The sequence below is a fragment of the Corvus brachyrhynchos genome, unplaced genomic scaffold, assembly GCF_000691975.1.
Source record: "Corvus brachyrhynchos isolate BGI_N302 unplaced genomic scaffold, ASM69197v1 scaffold279, whole genome shotgun sequence".
Lineage (NCBI taxonomy): Eukaryota > Metazoa > Chordata > Aves > Passeriformes > Corvidae > Corvus > Corvus brachyrhynchos.
Window position 1 is genome coordinate 97970 of NW_008246060.1, and position 19698 is coordinate 117667.

General features: G+C 45.5%; 1 long non-coding RNA gene across 1 annotated transcript in view; it reads left to right on the top strand.

Moving 5' to 3' along the window:
• Positions 1–650: 650 nt before the first annotated feature.
• Positions 651–19698, top strand: part of LOC108449661 — a 28254-nt gene continuing 9206 nt past the window's right edge. The window contains exons 1-5 of the long non-coding RNA XR_001865920.1: positions 651–1061; positions 5362–5455; positions 9134–9279; positions 9715–9814; positions 10274–13703. This is a non-coding gene — a long non-coding RNA (uncharacterized LOC108449661). The remainder of the gene's footprint in view (positions 1062–5361; positions 5456–9133; positions 9280–9714; positions 9815–10273; positions 13704–19698) is intronic.

A 19698-nucleotide genomic window follows, 5' to 3' on the forward strand; every position in this document is an offset into this window, starting at 1 on the left:
TCCCAGGGAGGGATGGAACAAAGAAGCTTCACAAACCCCTGGGCAGCCGATCCCGGTGTCCAGCCGGACCCTCGGGGACAGCAGGCTGGAACGGCAGGCTGGAGCAGCAGGTACGAACACAAATCCCGGGTGGCAGACCCCATGTATTCAAACGGGGAACCCCCCCGGAGGTCTGGGCAGGCAGAGTGAGCAGGGCTACAACGTAGCGAAGGCTCAAAGCAACGACAGAGGCAGGGCGGCCACGGCCCAGCTCCCAGAGGGGCAGGGAAGGCGGGCTTGGGATCCTGGGGCTTCTCCAGCAGAAAGGAAAAGCAGCCGAAGAAAGCAGACTCCCTCTCTGTCCGAATGAAGGAGACCGAACTGCCCACACACCCAGGTGAAAGAAAAAGAGCAGCCAGCTCTTTTGTTTTTCTGAAGTATCCAGTCATTTGTTCCCCTAGCAACATGTAGGGGCAAAAATTCCTTTAACCGAAAAAACACCCCAGGAGAGCTCCTAAAACCCCAACACTCATCCATGAGGTTATTTCCTGAACATTCCTGCAACATGGCAAATACTTGGTCGTGTTGGGAAGTCGTGTAATTTCCTTCTTGCCAGGTGAATCTGCCCTGAAGCAATTCCTCCTTTTGTCAGATTAAAGTTATTTAAATTGAAGAGCTAAAAGGACTCAGTGAGACCTCCTGAGATGTTGAAGTTTGTCCTCTGCTCTTGGGTTACACAGTGTGATCCTCCAATCCCCCATGAATGTCCTGGGGGTGGCGGATTTGTCTGCTGTTAACAATCCCATGGATGACCCAGAGAAGGATTGCACAGCGGATAAATTCCCTGTGTATCTCAGACCTTTTGGGCCTTACTTCCTGTGGTGTCGTGGGTGTTGGAGATGAACAGATGATAATTTTGCTCTTTGCAGGCTGCTGTACTCAGGCTTGCTCTCTGGTTTTCCAACAGTGTTCCTAGAATTAGTTTTTTTTCTTCTGTCCTCCTGTAGATCTTAATTTGAATCCACCTCTGTTCATAGAGGTCTGAGAAGATGAAAAGCAGTCGTTTGCCTGGAGCCACCACTGTAAGTTATTTATACAGTGATTAGTTAAAGCTTCAGATATTTTATGCAACCTTTAAATCACATACCCACCAACAGCAACTGGTCATATAAAACTTCATTGAGTGGTATCTATCACTTACTGTTTTTCTCAAGATGTGCATATATTTAATTTTCCAGTGATCTCTTGCTGATATTTTCTGCTGAGGAACCAGTAAATTGAGGGGCTTCATAAAGTGTTTTGTTGCATGGCTCTGAGTGAATTACTTGTAAAGGGAGCTCAGAATATAAAAATTCATCTTGCAAGGAAGTTGCCCTGTTGGATGAATCCCATCTCTATGTTAAAACAGACTCAAACCTTAAAACAAAAAGTATTTTCACCAGATGAGTAAAGGCTCTTCCACCCAGCCAGCTTTGAATATTCAATGTGGTTTGTAGGGACTCATGTGGGTTCGGACGGATGGGACGGACGGAGATCTCTATAGTCTGATCTTGGAACATGCGGTTTATTGCAAAGGGCATGGGTATAGGGGCACTGCTCAGAGCTGCCAGACTCAGCTCGGAGCAGGCCCAAGAGAGCAAGAGAGTAAGCGAGTAAGTAAGGAGAGAGAGAGAGAGAGAGAGAGAGTGAGTATGAGAGTGGAATGGAATTGTGAGAGAGTAGTAAGAATGGACTGGTGAAGTCCTGGTTACAATACAATAAATCATCTTCTGTACTGAATATTCTAATTGTCACTAACCAATCTAATACAAGATACAAATCCTATAGCATTTACATACAGCCTATAAGCGTTCTTATATTACCATAGAGTGTTACATCTTAACTTCTAAAAACTACTCTTTGGACCCCTTCTGCTGAGCTAGTAGGGTCTGCTCTGACCGTTGGACCTGCCTGCAAGCAGAGGGTATTGTTCCATCAAGAGGGGATTACCTTCAGTCAGCCATACCATTGTTTTCCAGTTGTTCAGTAACTAAGACTTGGTATTTCAAAAGTGGCTTTCATTTCCATGTTGCCTGTAGTTTTCATATCCCCAAAATCTTTTGTCAGGCAATCATATTTATAAGGCTTTCCTGTTTCATCTTCCCCAACAGTGGTTGGTTTTGCTTCTGTTTTTTTCCCTCTTCTGCCTCAGCTTGTGGGACAACAGCTGGTTTGTGCCAAGGGTTCAAAGCTGTACCTGTAAACAGTTGAATTCAAATGAACGGTCAAAATTTAATGGTTTTAAGTTGGCTCAGAAAGCCAAATTCTTAAGCTTAGCAGAGGAAATGGAACTTGAAAGAAACATAGGTAGAAAATGTAAAGCTGAGTCTAATGAACTTCATATTTTGAAGAAAAGGGAATTAAAATAAATGAGACAAGGTTATGCCTTCATCAAGTAGCAAGAGAATATTCCAGTTGTTGGAGCTAGGCTGAGCCCAAACCAGCAGAGACCCTTGAAGTGAAGCATTTGGGCACCTTATCTCACCCCCTGGCTGTGTTGAACTGCTCCACCAGGGTCTGTCCGTGACCTCAGCTGGACCTGACAGTGGCTGGGACTGGGAGCAAGAAGCCTGGGATTGGGCAGGTTGAATGCCAGCTTACAGACTCATGTGCTTCAGTGAATGTCTCGTCTTTGACTCAGATGTGGGATTTCTCTCATCCTGGAGGCAAATTTGCCACTCATTTCTGTGGCAAATAAACTTCAGGCAGAGTTAGCTGCTCCTGTTGCTACAGCAAAGGCCTCTGTCTTAGTCTGTGCTGTAATTAAGTCATTAATTTAATACTCTCTGAATATTTCCTCATTCCTTTTTTTGAAATAAGGATGGAGCCAGTTCCCTTTGGCTGAACTGTACTTGGTAGGGCTGAGTAATAAAGACAGAGTGGCAGGTAAAGGTGATGGAGAGTCCTTCCTGTGCCTTCCCACACAGCTTTGAGTACTTCACTCCAAGTCTCATAAATAGGGGCTTGACCTCTTTTTAACTCCAGTTAAAAGCAGTGTAGCCCCTTCCCAGCATTGCTATGGCACAAGGAAAGGGGGAAAAAAATGTCCATAGACCTCAGAAGACCTTTTCCAGGTGTGAGTCAGTTCCTGCTGTATCTGAAGTTCAGAGCCAAAGACGATCTCTACTACATTGTATTTAACTTTGTCCAATTCCCTTCCCATTTTCTGCAGCAATAAAATCCCTATTGCTCTTTCATCTCTCCCTGTTTTTTCCCAAGTAGTTTCTGTGAAAGTGATGTTTGGGGGCAGTAAATCACAAAATGAAAGCCTGCATTCATAAAATGCTTTATGCCTCCCTTCATCAATATTTCAATGTGCAACACAGACACCAGCATTTCATTTTAATTATGCCTCAAATTTCCTGGCAGAGGGATAAAGCTGAACTCTGCAAGGCAGCCCAACCCCATCCCCTCACTGCCATGGGATCCCTGCAACATCCAATTATCCATGGGTTTTGTTCATCTGAGTCACGGGGCTGTGCGCATGCCCGGTGCACAGGAGGATTTCCAGCTGGGCTGAGTCTGGCCTGGCTCCTTCTTCCCTTGCCTTGGGGTGGGAGGAGGTCTTGCATGTGTCTGTGGGAGCTGGTGCATTGCCTGGAGCCTCCAGCCGGGTAGGAAGGGCAATTCAGCGCAAACAGAAGGTTTGGGAAGATAGGCTCTGACAGTGATTAGAGGCAAGGGAAGGCCTCCCTGCTACAGCAAGTGTCACATTTTTTTAAATTGTCCTTCCTGAGGTTGCTTTAGTTGCAAGGACTGTTCGCATTTGCAGAAGAGACAGAACATAACCGAGATGTTCAAGTCACTGAACAACACTGGCAAGTCACCCTGTGCCTTGTGTAGGTAGCCCTTTTTGGGATGTTTAAGAGCTGGTCACCTGCAACTGAGGGGCAATACAGGAATCAATAGTTGTTCACTCAGTTAATGTGCCAAACTGCAAAACTCTTTGCCAGAATCACAGAACAGTTTGGGTTGAAAGGGACATTACAGACCACCTTTTTCTACCCTCCTGCCATGGGCAGTGACACCTTCCACTATCCCAGGTTACTCCAGGCCCCATCCAACCTGACCTGGAACACTTCCAGGTATGGGGCAGCCACAGCTTCTCTGGATAACTTGTGCCAGGGCCTCCCCACCCTCACAGGGAATGATTTCTTTCTAATATCCTTTCCAAACCTCCCTCTGTTAGTTCAAAATCATTGCCCCTTGTCCTGTCACTATCAGCCCATGTAAAAAGTCATTCTCCCTCCTTTTTATACACCCCCATTTAGGCACTGGAAGGGGCTCTCTGGTTTCCCTGGAGTCTTCTCCAGGCTGACCAACCCCAGGTCTCCCAGCCTGTCTTTGAGGCAGAGGTGCTCCAGCCCTTGGAACATCTTTGTGGCTGATACTGCCATGTCCTTCCCAAAAATCCCACAGCAGATGTTCTCAATGTACAACATTCACAGGTATGTGAGGCAGGATGAAGATCCATGTGATAAAATGTGGAAGGAAAGGAGGAGGGCCCCTAATGCAAAGGAAATATGTCCCTTGTGGTGGTGCTCTTCCATCACTGTCAATTAGCAGGAGTGTTAAATCTGTAGCAGCTGGTGTGGGGTATGACTGGAGAGAGGGCACCAAATAGGATGGTTTATCAGTGTAATTCAATATGACAATTTCTGTGGTCTTATCCTGAAGACAGTGGGCAAGGTGGGGAGAGGGAGCGGCACTCGTGACACACACAGATGCTAACTGGAAGGGCAAGAGAAAAAAAAAATTCATTCATTCCTTGTTAGCACATACAGACGTGAATGTACTGATTTATGTAACTTCCCAAAGCCTGGCTGCTGCTGCCCACAGAACCCTTCTTAAAACACACATCCAAATTAAGATGCCATGCAGCAAATAAATTGCTCCGTGTGGAAACTTTGTTTGCAAAGTCAATGGTTTTGCAAAAGCTTATTTAAAGCCCTTAAAAAGCCAAAACAAGATGTGTGGAGAAACAAATATCTGTGTATTGCTGGTACCAAGGACCATGAGATGGTTTTGAGGCAACAGCCTCAGGGAAAACAGAATGTCACAGCAGCTCAGGCTTTCAGGGACAAGGGTTGGCATCTTTGGTTATGGATCTACTAAAATTAATTCAAGTCCAGGCAGCACCAAAGAAATTATTTAATAAATGAATCACCTGCCCAAGCACAGCAATTTGGGATTCTGTAACAGAAGGGTACACGTTTTGAGCTGAGAGGGGAAGTGTGGGATGTGTTATGCTTCACCCAACATCTTAATGCAGCATTTCCTCTGCGAAGGAAAGTGTGAAAAGTGAAGTTAAAGCTGTGATCCCTGTTTTTTTTCTCTCCCTAGGTCTGGTGACTCCCTTTTACTCAGAGCTACAGCAGACTCGCAGACGAGTTCTCAGGTGGCGTTATCCACAGGGTCGTGGGAATTTTCCTACTCTGTATGTGTGTATAATGCTCAAACCATATTAGGGCAAGAATAGAGCTGTTTTGGAGAACCTTTCCTATGATCTCCTTAAAGTTCCTCTAAAAGAGTTTTCCAGCAGTCCTGCTTATAGAAAAATTAATCTGGTTGTAATGACAGAAGATGAGGAGCTCAGGGTAAGGCAGAGGACCCTGAAATAAGGTTGATTTGCAGAAATACTATAATAGCTCAAAAGATAAGTCTTCATCTGCAAGCCTGGAGAGAGTCATGAAGGCTGGGAGCTGTTAAAAGGATGTGCCATAGGAGCAGAGGTAGGGACAGCATCAAAAAGCATTTCTGAAGAGGTGGGAATGGCAGTCCCTCTTGTTAGCAAGCAATATTTCCTTGCTGGTCTTGAGATGTCACAGACCATCCTAACAACCAGTGGTCTCAAACAGGAGAGTTTAAAAGAAGCTGAAATTTATCTGTCCTCACAGGAAATGAGTGCTGGCAGGTTTGGGTTGATCTGGAGGAGAAAAGAGTTGTCTGGATGGGCAGAGTTGTTTGCCAGGTGAATTTGCCTCCCTGCATGGTCCAGCAGTTGCTGTAAGTCAGTCTTAAAGAACCTGTGGCTGATAAATGTGGCCTGTACATGTGTAGTTAGCAAGGATTTTTGGGTTGAGACCTTTTGGTCTGGACCCTGAACAACAGGACTGTTAGGGAGGAGAAAAGGAAAATGGCAGTGTTTTCTGAGTGCCTGCTCCTCAAATACTCTTAGGCACATCCTGCAGCACAGAAATAAGCAGAAGAGATCTACTTAGGAGGTTACAGGTTTGCTATCCTTGGATCCTGATAGAATACGCTCTGTCCCAGAGTTGTTTTGCATTTCACCAGGGAGTCTTTTGTCTAAAGGGCATCGCTGCTACAGCAAAGTGGAGCTGTCCCTGCCCCTGCTTTCTCCAGTGGATATCACATTTCATTACCCTGATGAGCCTGAGCAAATTCTCTTGGTTGTGTTAATTTGCCCACGAGCCAGCCTGTGTCATGTCCGCAAGAATTCTGTGTCATTTTCCAGCCTCCCCATCCCTCCCGGTTCCAAAACCTCGAATAATAATTGCAGCCTTCTCCCTTTTTCTACTTCTTGCTTCTGAAATGAAGGGCTGAGACACCCCCTTTTCCTCAGCATGCGGAGAGTGTCAGCCCCAGGCTGGGTGAGCATGCAAGGCGTACCCCTCTCAGTGCTCTGTGTGAGTGTCCTGTGGGGCTGGCAGGGCTCACAGAGTGGGGTGATTTGCACAGCCTCAAATTTTGCAGTTTGGAGCTCATCAGTGGAACGGAGTGGGGTGGCTGGTTTGGCATCATCCTATGCTTTGGGCTGATGTGGCTGGCAGAGTAGAGTGCTCCTATGCACTTAATGCCTTCATACCTTTTTCCCCCTCCCCAAAGCATGGGTGCATCTCTAAGGAAAGGGCCACATAGCGTTGGACGGCAAATGTTTTAAACCCAGGATGTGAATGCTGCCATTTCCTCCACACCTTTCCTGTGAGGCACTCATAATGATTTAAGTTTAGATGCATGGGGGCAGGTGAGAAGTAAACTACATGTGTTTCTGTGGTGCTGCTCCTTTGCCACAGCTCCAGTTTGATCCATATTTTGGATTATGTTGATAGTACAGAAGAGTTCAGGCTTTTTTCCAAAATATTTGTATCCAGAAGTGTGAAGTGAGGTGGTCAGACACTGAATAGGCTCCCCAGGGAATGGTCATGTCCCCAAACCTGCCAGAGTTCAAGGAGCATTTGGACAATGCTCTTCAGGCACAGAGTGGGATTGTTGGGGTGTCCTGTTCAGGGCCAGGAATTGGACTTGATGATCCTTGTGGGTCCCTTCCAGCTCTGGATATTATATGATTCTATCAGATGTGCTTCTGCATTTATCACAGAGAATATTAATGCATATTATTTTTGCTTTAAATAATGATACGTGATGATAATTTTGCTGTCCTACAAGCCTGAAGCTGAGCTATTGAAAAATCACTGGTGCTTCTACCAGCCTAACCTTAAGGACAGATACTAATTTCTCAAGAAGTCAAACAAGCTCTAACAGGACAGAGAAAATTAGCTCCTGATTATTGGTAGTTTTGAGAGAGATGAAGGAGCACTCTTTCAAAATACTTCTATGCTTATTTCCCTCATCCAAGCATCCCAAGAAGGCAGCTCAACACTGCGAGGCTGCAGCCATTCCTCCTGCTCTCTACTGGTTATTAGGCCTTTGGGCTAACGTTGGTTTTCCATATTCACGTTTGAGAGGAAAGGTTAATGCACATTGGTCCATAAACCCCACTCTGGAGGCACTGAGAGGCTTTGTACGGAGAGCACGAGAGCCTGAAGCACGTGTGGACAAGAGCACTTCCACGAAGAGAACTGATTGAAAGAGAGCTTCAGGATAAGTGTGTGAAGGGGCCTTTGAATGGGTTTGGCTGTAACACAAAGCTGCTCCTGGAGAGCTCTTTGGCAGAAGGAAAGAGGCTCTTGCAAAGAATTAGTTGTGTGTTGCATCAAAAGATGAGGGGTTAGGGATTGGAGTAAATGGATCAAAGAGATCTGGATACAGAAACTAGAGCAGAAGATAATGACAGGCAAGAGTCACCACTAATGAAATGTGAAGCCCTGAGCACTTAAAATGCAGTGAAGAAGGTCCAGGATCTTCCCTCAGCCCTAAATAACAGGATAGTGAGGTGGCAGCAGCAGCAGGTGCCTGAGGTACATTCACCCAGGTGGAACTGGTAAGGAAGGAGATGTCAGTACAGGTGGGAGATGGCAATGGATGCCTGGATACTCCCAGAGAAACAGCTGGAATCTGCACAACGTGTGCACAGGTCGACCTGTGGTGGGAGGTGGCCAAATTACAAGGGACAGGCTGTGAAATGTGACAGGGACTGAAATGGATATAGAGGCGGAGCTTTGAAGCCATCCACCAGCAATGGATCCCACTGACACTTTGGATGCTGATGACCCACCAAAACAGGGGTCCAATTTGTGCGGAAAAGCCATGCTATGAAAAGCCACTGTCCACAAAGGAGATAGAGGAGTCCTGCAACGTTATTCGAATAAAGGGAGAAAGTCCACTGGGGCATACCCCCCGTGTGGTTTCTCTCTCTGTTTGGAGGGTGCAGCCTCCTTTCGTCCTAAACTCCGGTCTGCGTGTTGTCCTCTTCCTTTCCCCACTGGCTGAGGTACTAGGAAGGCACAGCCTTCCCGAACACCTACCACATATTCCCTCCCTTCAACATGTCATTTCCCCCCAAAGTTCGGAAGTTCAGGCTGTCTGAGTTCTGTGGATCCACCAGACGTTCAGACTGTCTGGGCTCTGCAATAAACTTTGCGCAGACCCATTTCTCCTGTTACCCTAAAGTTTAGGAGTTCAAACTGCCTGGGTTCTGTAACCAAACCCATTAGGCTTGAGGTCGGTACAGGCATTAAGACGCATTTAGAGGACATTAACACCCATTTTTCCTAAAGACTCTCATCCATCGAGTTGTTTGTAAAGAGATCAGCACCCATCTTTCAAATTCAACCTCCAACCCCCAGGCCAAAACCAGGTGCGGTGCTTTAAAGGCTTCAGACGCAGAGCCAACAAGGAGGAAGCGGTAACAGAGGAGGATGTTTAGGGTGTCCTGAACTCGGCCACCTTCTGAGGTGTTTGTTTCTCTCTCCAGGAGCCTGCAATCCCAACCTCAACACCTCACCAACTGCTTAACCTCCGGGGACATCAGCATTCTTTCCTGGGACAAACTAGGACCTACCTCAGCCTGAGCAGACAGATGATTGTCAAATGCTCCGAGCCCGGCCAGAAGCTGCTGTGGTGAGTGATTTCTAGTCCAAAGAGATTTTTTTTTCTCCCAGCATCCCTCTGAGACATTTTCCTTTGCCCCGAAAGGCTTTCTCCCTGTGTTGAGTCATGCTTGAAGCAGTGCTTGGATAATAAGTGCTGCTGAGCTCTGCTTTAAACAAATGAAGTTGATTTAACAGGGCTGTAGGACGGCAGGTATCTGTGTTATTCAAGAGTATTGGCAGTTCGAAGGCCGAGCACTAAAAGCACTTCATTTTTATTTCAACTCTTAATTGAAAATCAGCTGGTTTGTCTTGTTCTCCTCGGTGCTGCTCCTTCCCTGCTCCCGGCTCCCATCCCCTCGCGATGGGATAAGGGCTGTTAATGTGACACCCCTGCACAATGTGTTTGTCAAAAAGTGGCACGAGGCCAGGCTTTCACTTGTGGTTTATTAGTTTAATTAACCAGGGCCTTGCAAATACTTCTCCGTGAGGCAGAAATGAGAGAATCTAATGTTTCTTGGGCTGAATCCTTACATCACGTTTAGCCACCTGGTGAAGGCACCAAGGTAAAAACTTGGCTCCTGTGATTAACCTTGACTGAATTAATAATATCTTGGAGTCACGTTATTGCTGACCTTGTGCTTTGCTACCTTCTCATCTTTCTAATTTGTCTTTTCTTCCTGCCTTTGCAATAACAGCCAGAAGTGTTAAAAAATAAAAACCTCCTGCTGCCTCGTGGGAGAGAGCTCCTTTACTTGCAATGGTTTTTAAATTAATTAATTTTTTTTTTTTTTTACTTTCAGTAAAAAATACTTCTTGTTATACTTCTTGTTATTTGTGTTTTTCTGGCATTTGTGCACACAAACACTTGCATGAGAATAGCTACTTAAGAGTTGTTTGGAGGTGACCTTGTCATTTTTTTTTTTAAAATGAATTTGTGTGATGATGTGCTGGATACTGCCAGCCACCAAGATAATTCGGCATTTGTTCACACAAAAAGAAGTTCTTCCTATGTGCTATTTTAGGAGACGGTCTTGATGTCGTTTGTGAGAAAAGCAGTGTTGAAGCTGGGATGTCCACAAAGAAAACTCCAGTTGCTGCCTGGGCTTCTTTCCAGTGATTTGGTATCCTTTGTGGGTGGTTTGTTTAGTTTAGTTTAGGGGTTTTTTTGAGGTGTTTTTTGTTTTTTTGTTTTTTTTGGTTTTTTTTTGGTAAGGTTGTTTGGGTTGTTTTGGTCAACCAGACCAGAGCACTGAGTGCCACCAACTGTTTGTTGAATACCTCCAGAGATGGTCACTCCACCACCTCCCTAGGCAGCCCCTTCCATTGTTTAACAACCCTTTCTGTGAAGAAATTCTTCCTGATATCCAACCTGAATCTCCCCTGGCACAGCTTGAGGCCAGATACCTCTTCTTTACTAGGAATTCTGAAGCAGAAATGTGGACTCCAGGACCTAAGCAAGTAAAATACTTGGAAAATACCTTGCTCATCCCAACATCCAGCATTAGGAGCAATCTCTTTGTGAGACTTTCACCCAGAAACACTAGCAAGTGTAAAATTTGGTAAACACATCCCTCTGGCTTTGTTTTTTTAGTTTAATCTGGAGCATATTGAACTGTCCTGTTTACTGCCTGGTGTAATTTAAGATGTTGAATGGAAGTGCAGCATCCTTAGGTGAAAGTTGCTGGCTACCCAAAATATTTTATCGTGGTGGAATTTGTAGTCTGGTGGATTTAGTGAGGATCATCTCCTCTAGAAAGAGATTTAATCTCTCAGCTAACACTCAGCTGACCTGTGTGGTGCATCACAGGTTCCAGCCATTTCTCTGTGACTTTGGGAAAAAGGTGCTTACCAGATGGGATGTTTATCTTTCATCAAGAGTGGGTTTATCCAATATGTCAATACAGAATTTTCTCTCTGTAGGTCAAGAGGAAATCTACATGTATATTTAGAAACGCAGTGGAGCCATTAAATTAATTTGTCTTTGCTTTAATAAAGGCGCTTCTTGCCTTTAGAGAGTGATAATGGCGCTAGATTAGTGTATCCAGGAATACCATTGTGAGTGGCAGCTGGAGAATGAGAACTCGATGGGATCTAAAATTAAAGAAAAATGTTTGCAATCAGTTTTGTGCTTCGTTCTCCTCTTAGCCTGGCTACCTGAGATGTTCAACACATAATTCTACAACTATGTGGTGTATTTTTTTTTTTAAGGGAAGGTATTGTATGTCTTCTGTAAGAAACTCTCAAGATGTTATTTTCATGCAAATAGTTTTGTGTGCTAAATTGAGGAACTTAAGAACCACAGAAAATACAGGAAATGTGGGCAGAATGCATTCAAAATGTAAAAGTTTCCTCGGAGTTGTCAACAGCTCTTTAAGAAGTCTATTACCTGCACCTTTCAGCAGCTTTTCTTTGTGATTGCTGGGGGGGAAAAAACCCAACAATTACTGAACTGAAAATATTGTAAGTAGCTTGTTGCACGAGGAACAGCTCTGGAGAGGGATAAAGCCACTACCTTCTGCAGTTTGCCTTTCTGGCTTTGACAAAAATCGAGACGACAACCTTCTTCTTTTTCTAGTTGCCGCATCTAAAGTAAGAGGATGACCGGGTTTCTTGATGGCTTTTCCTTAAGGTTTCTCTGACACCTTCTAGGATGTGTCCTTGTGCTTGTGCCTTTCCTTCAGCAGCAACCATAGCAAAAGAAACCCAAATTTCCCAGTGGAAGGATCTTTATTGCTCGTACAAAAGATGAGTGTATAAGCCTTGATTCCCAAGGGCCAAGCCAGCCTGGAAAGCATCCTCTTGAAATTGAGTGGGGTATGAATAAAGCAAGTGACTTTTCCCCACCGCAAAGATGAGTACTGTACTTCACTGCTGCGGATGATTAAAGAAAACAATTGCAGTCTGACAACATGCATTGACGTTTCCAAATGAAAAAGGAATGAAGAACAGATTCTGTGAGGCTTACCACTGATGAGAATGGATCTCCCTGGATAGCAGCCTTTTTGAAAGTCGATTCTATTTCTTTTTTTTAAAATGCTGCCTAGAATGGGCAATCCTGTCACGGGGACAAGTGGTAGATCAGAGGAGTTCAGGGGGTAATCTGGGGCACAGAAATGACTCTGCACTCGCACTCATGAGCCCACTGAAAGGCAAACAAGAAAAATGCCTGAGTGAATGAGGACAAAGAGGGAAGGGGCATCTGGGTTAATGCTGATAAATGAATATTTGACGTTTAAGTTCAACTTCCATTTGCTTGCAAATGAAAACTATTGTGTCAACACTGCAAGAGATGGGCCATGTGGTTTTTTAATTTATCTTTTCCCCCCCAAAGGTTAATTCTTCTTTGATTTAAGAGGAAAAAAAGAAGTGAGAAACGTTGACTTTAAATGATGGGCAAACACACACAGAGTCTTGCCTTCCTGGCAGTGCTCGCTGCACATCCACAGCACAGCCCTGCTCCAGCAGCTGGCAGGGGGCTGGAGGTGTCCAGGATGCCAGGTCAGGGAAGGAAGAGCTTGCCAGACAGGTTTCCTGTACAAATTTTTTGCTTCTTGTGATGCTCGCTTCCAGCCCTGAGGTTAAAACCCGGATGTTTACAGCCACATCTTTTTATAGGCAGCAGGTGATAGGTAATTTTATGTGAAAAATCTATTTAGTCCCCTGATGGAAGAAGTAAACTTAGGTGATACTTGTTCTCCCGTGAATTCTTGGCATGCCATTAAAAAATCCTGTTGCAGTTCTCCAAAATATTAGCTGTAAAACTTGTTCCTTGTTAAAATTACAATCAGAAGGTGTAATAAAGGGATTATTCAGGCATGCATTACCATGAAATGTTCATCTTCAGGCACTTGGATTTTGACTCTGTAATAGTATCGTGCTTTGCCTGGTAAATCTTGTGGTGGCTGCTGGGGTAGAAAACACAAACCCTCCTGCTGTGCCTCTCCTCTGGTTCAAAGACAGTCCCACTTTCAAGTTTAATCAGTAGTTTTATTGTTGCTCACAGGCAAAAGATACCGATCCCAAAAAAACCCCAGGAAAACTGGGATGGAAAAGTTGAATACTGGGTGGAATTGCACGTTCTCCTCTGCTCCTGCTGGTTTTAATTGATCCTTCATAATGGTGTGTTCTTATTTGGGAGGGGTGACCCCGGGAGGGTGACAGGAGTCTGTTCTGGCGGACATCCTCGCCTCTGCCCAGCCCATCCATGGTGGAACCAAGCTCTTGGTGAAGCTGTGCTGGAGCAGACCAGGGAACAGAGAGTTCTTTGGATGTTGGTTGGATTTCTCTCCCCAGGTGGCTCTCCCAGAACTGTTTCTGTCCTTGCAAAAGGTCTTTTGGCTTCTTTTTTTTTTTTTTTTTCCATAGTGTCTTAGACCTGTCTATGCTCCTGAAACACTAAAGGGTGTGGATGTGGCTCAGTGCAGCAACTGAAAGGTGGATCTGTCAAAAAAGGTATTGAGAGAACTGAGCTGATGCTTTCTCAAAACAAACTAATGTTGTTGTTTTCCAGAGCAGAGTCCCAGTGATCACAGGCAGTGCTGCAATGGGAGAGGTCCCCCCCTGAGGGAAAGCACAGGGAAATAATGGACTCATTGAATGATTTGGGTTGGGAGGGACTTTAAAGCTTATCTCGTTCCTCCCCCTGCTGTGGGCAGTGGCACCTTCCACTAGACCAGGTTGCTCAGAGCTCCAGGCTGGGAAGGTATGAAACACAAACTGCTGGAATCTGTCCTTGTATCCACGCTGGTGCTCCCTGTTGGCTTTTCAATGGCATTTGAAGGTGTCTGTCTAACAGGAACGGTTTGGCACAGGTTCATGGGGGAAATTTAAGCTATCTTATTTTCCAAGAGTACTGTTTTGTCTAGAGCCTCCTTGGCCTTGTGGGCTGAGACTGCATTTATCCTGTCTTTGTAGAGGGCACTTCACTATTTAACTGGGATAATATCAATCTGTTGGTGTTCAGTCTGTCCCTGTGTGTGTGTTAATGCTATATGTATTATATATGTTATTGCAACCGTCTCTTTCTCTCAAAGACCCCTGCAAAGCCAGTCTGGGGAAAAAGGCTTGTTTTGAACTCTGAATCACCGGTATTCTCTGGAGTCTCCTACAATCCTCAATTTGGTTTTCAAAGCTGGTAAAACCAGTCAAATTTAGGATGCTGTTCATTTTGCTGAGTGTGTACTACCCCCACCAAACATTCTTCTTGGTCAGTTCAGCTGCCACTTTCGATCTCTAGTCCATGTTGTGCTGCTTTTCTGTTTGAAGAGAGATACAAGAAAATCACTCTGTAACAACCAGGGCTCTGAGGCATTTCCAGCCTTTGAAAAAGTTGTACAGGATTTTTCCTCTTTTTTTTTCTTTTTTTTTTTTCCTGTGGTTGCTGTCTGCATAGGTAAAACCCGGCACAGCAAATGCTGATAATTCAGCTAAAATGCCCAGTGTTTAGGCCTTGTATTCTTAACTGTGGGGAGGAAAAGAGGCATTTAGTACTGCTTTGCCAGGAATGGATATGGAGGTGGCAGCAGAGAAGTCAGATGAAGGGTTTTCTTGGAAGCTTGGTGCAGGATTTTTATGCATGGCTTCCTGGCTATCTGCACAGGTATTTTATATAAATAGGAGATTGACATCTTTATAGACATATTACAGATGTGTTCTCATCTCAAGGTCACAGTTTTCCTCGTTTCCTGTGTGAGGCTTTCTCCATGCCTCGCATAGCTCTGGGACTGGCGATCCATGCTGGGAACTCTCCTGTCTCATACTTTTTACCTGCAGGGATTTCTCCTGTGAGCCATAACGTGCTCATGCATTTCCTAACTGCGATTGGCGCTATATAGATAACATCTAAATATCAATTTTTAAAAAACTGTGCAGATTTGAAGGTCTGGAATGGTTTTTTCCCCCTGAAATCTAGTAAGTTTGAGGGGTTTTTTTGTAGGTGTGAAAGTACTGAAGGTCTTTTTTTTACGTCTTAATGGTGTTCCCCTTTTTTAGAAGTTGGATTTGGTCTTGGAGCTCTTTTACAACCCTAATGATTCTATAGGATGGGTTACTTAGGAAACCAGCTGGATTTCTACTTCTTTTAGTGTGAGCTTGATGGCCAAATCATGTCAGGTTACCAGAAGCATCACAGAGACTTAACTGACCTCCCACCCCCTCAAAACCTCTAATTAAAGGGGTGAATAATTTTGCAAGGACATACCAATTGTGATTCCCTGATCTAGAGGAGTAACTTTTTTTTTAATATAATTTGTATCATGCATGTCCCCTTCTGTCAATTCAGATTTCATTTTGCAAATGATCTCTGATAGTCCTGTAAAATCCAGCTTCAGCAAATGTTCCTCCTGGAAACTTCGGCTGTGTGGGGAGACTGAATGCAAGAAGAGTATGGGCTGGAGCAGGGAATCCATGGAGGTTGCTAGAAGGCACTCTTGGGAAGCTGCATTCAGCATTTGCCTGTGGGATTATGCCAAGAAACCCAACCCGCTTGACAATAGCCAGAGATCTGCCGGGATGAACCACGCTTCTCATAGAGATGTGATGGAACTCCGTTTATTCTATTGTCAGACCCATAGTTACACTCTAATTCCTCAAGCACGCATAGGCAAGCTCCATACTGTTGGATTACAGCTACTGTTCACGCAGCCTTTAATAGCAAGCGATTGGTTACAGATTAATATGCACGCGACTAACTAACATAAGTCTTTCTCTTTCTATGGTCAGCATCCCCCTCCGCAACATCCTGTCGGTTTGCCACATCAGCATTGCTCCTCTCTTTTTTCCCTAGTCAAGGACAGTTCACTAATATAGCTTGGATTGTGCACGTACACATGTCCCTGTTCACTCAGCCATTTCTCTACACTTGATTTTCTAAGCTATTTAATGGTATTTTCATACAACCTCCAGGCTCACCACCTTCCCTGCTTTTCTCACCTGCAGCCTGTTCCTCCCCACCAACCTCAGCTTCCTTCACTTCCCAGAGCAACACCTTTCCCATCTAACTTTCAAGGCTCTCTCACCGTCAGAAATTCCTGCAGCTGGGCCTGGAATGACATCCCGCTGCTGGAGTAAGTTATGAGGCATGGGCTGGATCTGCTTCCCTGTGGTTCTTGGATCTCACCTTGCTCTCCACGTCCCTTTGTTGGACCACCTCTGGATCAGGAGACTGGAATGTCCAAGGACGTTTTGCAGCAGTTGACTTCCTTTTCTAGTAACAGTTGTCCTGATTTAATTCTGACAGGAGGCAATCTCATTCCACTGCTTGTCCCTTAAGGACTTGTGATGAAAGGCACAGACTTAAAGCAGAAAACAATTTGTTCCCGGGTTCAGCTATTTGATATTTTCTGTGGTAAGGTTGTCCTTTGCACTGATTTATCTAGAAAGGCCTCTGGGCATTCCCAGATGCTGGGCAGCCCGAGGGGATGGAAGGACAGGGAATTCCGTGCTGTTGGTGCCTACTTTCCCAGCTGACTGTTTTCTGGAAGGGGCTGTTTCCTTTAAGCCTCAAGCTGGGAATGTGAGCCCCTGGTCTGGCTCCTACTGCACCTCCACTGTGCTGTTCAATCCCACCAGCAGAGTGTCTCCCAGGCTGAGAAATAGCTGCTAAAGCACATGAGAGCTCTAAAAGATTGTGAATGTGCTCAAAACACTAACAAATTGACCTGTACAGGGTTCCTCCTGTGAGCACCAGTATAAAAAAACAGGATGGGAGAAAGGAGACAGGCTGGGTTGGCATGAGATGACAGAAGTAAATTGCAGGGGAGCTTGGGGTAATTTCACTGCACGCTGTTGAAAAACTGTGGTATGTCCAGTCTGGAAAGGCTTTCTGGAAGGCTGTGCTCCACCAAAGCACATTTGTAATGGGTGTGTTGAATGATGGGATCTTCCATGTGGGGTCTGCTCTGTGCCTGCCCCCATTTCCATGCTGCAGATGGGGAAGGGGTCCTGGATGTCATGGAATCCCAGAATGGTTTGGGTTGGAAGGGACCTTAAAGTTCATCTTGTTTCAGACTCCTGCCATGGGCAGGGACACCTCCCACTAGACCAGGTTGCTCCGAACCCGATCCAACTTGTCCTTGAATGCTTCCAGGGATAGGGAAGCTTCTCTGGGCAAGATCAGGGTGGGTACAGCTCTCCACAGGTCCCCCTTAATGGGCTGCTCTTCTTGGGACTGTGCCAGCAGCCTCACAGCCCCTGCACTGGTGAAGTGTGACTCTCAGCCCCTTTATCTGCAGTGTCCACTGGCTGTGCTGAGTTCCCTGGGGGGGCTTCAGCAAGGGGCAGGATCCTGAGAAAGAACCCACACCCTTGTCTTGCTCCCTTCCAGTCTGGGGGATTCCTGAGCTGAAAGTTAATCTGTAACTTCATGTGTAATAGTCCTTGATGGACTCTTGCCAGATTGCTCAAGCCTTTTGTGTTCTGGGCCCTTTTTGTGCCCTGTTGTAAGGGCTTCATGCCTAGTGTGACAGAGCTGGAGACTGTTTCAGTAATGCTTCAAAGTCTGTGTTTTTCCTGGTACGTTGGATTTTTGCTTTTACTTCTCAGGCCTCTGGCATCCCCTGACCTTTCTCTGGCAGGAGGAGCACATTGCAGCACTGCTTCTGATATCTTTTTTTCCTCTCTCTTAAGATTTTTTGAGAAGGTGATCTGCTGTCATGCAGGGTATCAGGCCAGGGCTGGGGGGAGGTACTCTGCAACCTGTTGAGTTTGTGTTGGAGTTTGGTGCTACACCACAAACTCTGCTTAAAAAAATGTGTGTTCTCAGCTCTGCCCAAAAAGCAGAGCTCAGCTCAAACTCTGAGCCAACCAGTGTGCTTCCCCCTTCCTTCCTGCTCCGCTTTCCCTGTTAATATCTGCTGGAAGAGCTCATGTCTGTCCTCTCTCAATGTCAACTTGGGCATGTCCAAGTCCCTCGTGCAGAGCTGATGTTCTCACACTTCCCTCTCCTCTGGGTGTTTTCTCTTTGTTCTTCCTTTATTTTTTTCCTTACTGTGGGTTATTTTAACACAGTAAACATTTTTCTGACAGTTAGTGGCATGAATAAATCCTTTTCCTGTCCTGCCCCCAGTTTATTATTTAAGGGGAGAAGATGATTAAATCCGGCAGGGCTGATTTGAATTCTCTGTTCGCAGGAAGAGGGTGGCTGATGGGGGTCTGTCAAGCCACAGAGTTTGCGTTCATCAGCATCTTGGGAGAAACAGCAATGCCAGCTGCTTAAAACATCTGGTTCGGGTTGTTCCCTCCACTCCCCATCTCTGCTTTTCTTTCTTTCTCTTTTCTTCTGGAGAGTTCAGCATTGCTGACTCTAAATGTTGGATCTAGTGGGTTGACAGCTTGGTTTCTGCTGTTCCACTCGAGCACCAGAGCCTGATGAAGTTACTGGGTTGGAGTCCAAGCGAGGGTCAGACAGAGCAGTAAAAATCCATCATCTGCTCCCATGTTTCTGAAGAAGAAGCTCTCATAGTCTGGGGACGGGCTCTGTGTGCCCAAGGGCCCGGTCTGTGGTTCGTGTGATGCCAGCACAGAGCAGGGAGGGCCCCTCTGTGCAAAGGGAGAAGGTGTTTTCCTAACCTCACTGGCATGGAAACTCAAACAGTGAGAGTGAAAGAAGCCCCAGTAGAGTTAATTTAGTGTTGCATTTAAAAGGTGGAATTGAATGGAATCGCTTTGCATTTATTGGAGTTAGCTTTTCCTGCTCTCAGGGCTTGGAGGAGGGCTGAGTACCTGTGCAATCGGGAGCACTGCATTAGTGTGAATTTGGCTGAGGGCTTGAGAGAGGAGTTTTGAGCTTTCTGAGCAGTGGATTTGCTCACCAGCAAGCCCTGAGCCTGCCTAATGAAGGCAGAGTACTGTCAGAAAGATGCAGGGGTGAGGGTCCCCTCCTTTCTATCCCCTTTCCCATTGTCTTGACTAAAAGATGTGTCTACAAAACCAGTACCTTCTGGAGACTGAACTCACGAAGCTGATGCATCTGTGCAGTTGTTGGGGTGTAGGTTATGGGACGGCCGGACGTAGACGGTGACGGATGGAGATGAGAGATCTCTATAGGCAGGTCTTGGGACACATGGGGTTTATTGTAAAGGGCGTGGGTATAGGGACACTGCTCAGAGCTGCCAGACTCAGCTCTGAGCAGGCCCAAGAAAGCAAGAGAGTAAGCGGGTGAGAGAGAGAGAGAGAGAGAGAGAGAGAGTGTAAGAGCAAGAGTGGAAGTAAGAGCAGGAGTGGAAGAAGTAGTAAGGAATGGTGAAGTCCTGGTTACAATACAATAAATCATCTTCTGTACTGAACATTCTAATTGTCACTAACCAATCTAATACAAGATACAAATCCTATAGCATTTACATACAGCCTATAAGAGTTCTTATATTACCATAGAGTGTTACATCTTAACTTCTAAAAACTACTCTTTGGACCCCTTCTGCTGAGCTAGTAGGGTCTGCTCTGACCCTTG